A 2899-nucleotide genomic window follows, 5' to 3' on the forward strand; every position below is an offset into this window, starting at 1 on the left:
TCTCCACGAGCCCACCAACGGACGAGGGTTTCAGAGGGCACAGGACAGATCCTCCAGCTCTGGGCACGACCTCTTCCTCCTCCTCCCAAAGACAAAGAGTTGGAGCTCATTAGGAGCCGCATTCATGGTCCCATATGTGCAGCCCGTTACTGCACAGTTGAGCCAAAGTCAGGGCTTGCACTGGGCATGCTCGAGAGGGAGCTGCTGGGGGAGAGATGTCATCCGGTTCCTATAGAAACGCTTCAGCTTACAAGATGCAGGCCCAGGACTGAGCTGGGGAAACATCTGAAACCCATTTCCAGCAGCCCTACCCAGAGGAAACGTGCTGCAGAGAAGAGATTTTCAAACCCTCCAAACACAGCAAGGCCTGTGTGGCGTGGGGGCTGGGAGAGGGTCGGGGAGTGACAAATAGGAGGTGCCTTGCGTAGCTAGAAAAGCAAAACCGAAGGCTGACAGAGCTGCCAGACCTTAACTCTCAGCAGTGGTTCTGGCAGCCCTGAAGAAACAGCAGCATTGTCAGCAACCTACTCGGCACAGGAAGCTGCAAACCACAGCACTCAGCCACGCTCTCCCCACCTGCCCTTCGACAGAAGAAAAAGAGAGCATTCAAACTAGAATTAAACCCTCAGCAGATTCCCTTTAGATTTAAAGTATCAGGCCAAGCCTTTGTGAGACGTGCATTCAAAACCAAACCTGTTTTTTTCTGCCTGGGTATTGAAGCATCTGGAGGAAAAAGCACTTCCCTAATTGTGCCGTTGTACCCTGTCCCATACAGAGATGCAGCTAAAACAGAAAGGAAAGCAACAGGCAGTTTCCCTCTGTAATCAGCCCGAGTCATTCAAAAAGGAGTCACCGTTTTGAATTGCTCCATCCTGTAAGGACTACAACACATCTGGGCAACAGCAGGATGTAGAGACCTCCATTGAGTCACTGCTCACAGTGCAGCCTCTGTCTGTCCATGGAGTTTGGATGTTATGTCTTGTCAGGCATCTCTAGTGTGTCAGAGACGCAGACCGGCTTTGTTCGGCAGCAGCAGGATGTATCCCCACATCAGCTGCTGCTGGGGTAAATGACTCGGAACAGACGCGCAGGGTGGCAGTTTAGTTGGTGGCATCGCCCTCTCCTGGCCACTTTCAGTACGAGCCTGACCCTTGTACTTGCCCCTGCTGCGTTCTGGGCAAGGTGCATGGCAAAGGGCTGGTAGTGCTCAGTCTGTTCGGCTGTCCTTGTGTCTCAACCACCACCAGTGCCAACAGACTTCCCTGCAAGCATTTTAAGGCACTTCATCAACATTGGTTCTCTTATCAGTTCTTGAGAAAGATCGTTGGCCACAGACCAGCCCTTGGAAACAACATTTTGGTTTGGGAAATAAAAGCAAGTGTGGCTGATTTGGAAACAAAGGCTGTCAGACTTGTGAGGCCATGGCTGCAGTAAAAGGGGAAGAAAAGAGCTGCCTAGTGTAACTAATGCCTTGGTGTCACTGAGTGTCCCCTCCAAACCACCCGTCAGGCATCCAGAACGGGTCAGATATAAAAAAAGGACTCCTGGAAACTTACTGAGGATGCAGCAGGCTGTGATGTGTGTCGGGGCACCATGTCCACTGGGGTTCCCATGCTGGATGCCACAGTCCAGCTCAGCAGTCCTTCCCCCTTGAAGCCTGAGGAGAAGCAAATGTATTAAGTACAAAGGAAAGAATTTTCTTAGAGGGGGAGCAGACTTACCAACAAAGTGACTGAATATAACAAACCCAAAAATAAAACAAAGGAGGGAAGTTGCCACCTCCTTTCATTGCCTGCAGAAAATCTATCTAAGGGCTACAGTCTTAGGGAAATTTACACGTTTTTGTATTTTCTTTCATGTCAAGCAGGTATGATGGACAGAATGAAAAGCATGTGGATGTGTAGATTCCTGACTATGTTGTCTTGCAGTGCACATGACCTGATTATTTCCAATTCCCTGTGAAGGTGGAACCCAAAATCAACAGCAGCCAAAGCCGTACAGTGTCAAGCATTCAGGGTATTACTTGATTCAGTACACTTAGTCCAGGCAGCAAAGATTCATCAATACTTTTGGGAAACAATTCCACATGTGGACATTTATGTTTAGGAAATTTCTGGTAATCTGTTTTGCTTAGCCTTCCTGAGGAGCACAGGGTGAAGCCTGGTGATGGAGAGGGGGGGGAGTCTGGGAGAGTTAACAGAAAGGTAAGATTCCTTCAGAAAGACCAAATGACAGTAGGAATCACTGTTTTTATGGGTCTTTAAAGGTGGGCAGGAGTGTAACCCTTAGGCAGACGGTCACTATTGCCCTGGTCGTGTCATCCTGGTACGTCTCTTAGGGACCACAGGTCAGGGGAAGGAACGGGCAGGTAACAGGCAGGGCCAAGGTGGGTTGCTGAACCTACGCAGGGGTGGAGGTATTTTGGGACCCACTCTCCAAAGTGGGGCTGAGAGTGAGTGAGCAGGGAGCCCGCGAGGTGTGGGGCAAGGATCTGATGTTTCAGGGGGCCCAGGTGTCTGCGGGAGCGGGGCCAGGCCAGGGAAGGAGGATGGGGACCGCCGGGAGCAGGGCGGCTGGGACAGCGAGGGCATGGGGAATGGTAGGCCGGGGTGGGGGGCTGGGGTATGGGGACGAGCCGCAGGGCTGAGCAGCCCCCGAGGAAGGGGCGGCACGGGGAAACCCGGGATCCCCGTGGAGTGGGGGGGCCGGGTCCGCGCCGCCGCCGCCCCGCGCCCGCCGCCCTACCTGCCCCCGGCGCGTCGCCGCTCGCCATGGGGACGGAGGCGGGAGCGGGGCGGCACCCGGCAGGCCCCGCCCGGACGGGCAGGGTCCGCCTGCAGTCGCGGAGGGGTGCGGGGGCTGCGGGCCCGGCAGCGGCAGCGGGGAGCGGGTGCCCAGC

This window comes from Gallinula chloropus, assembly GCF_964237585.1.
Source record: "Gallinula chloropus genome assembly, chromosome: 24".
Taxonomy (NCBI): domain Eukaryota; kingdom Metazoa; phylum Chordata; class Aves; order Gruiformes; family Rallidae; genus Gallinula; species Gallinula chloropus.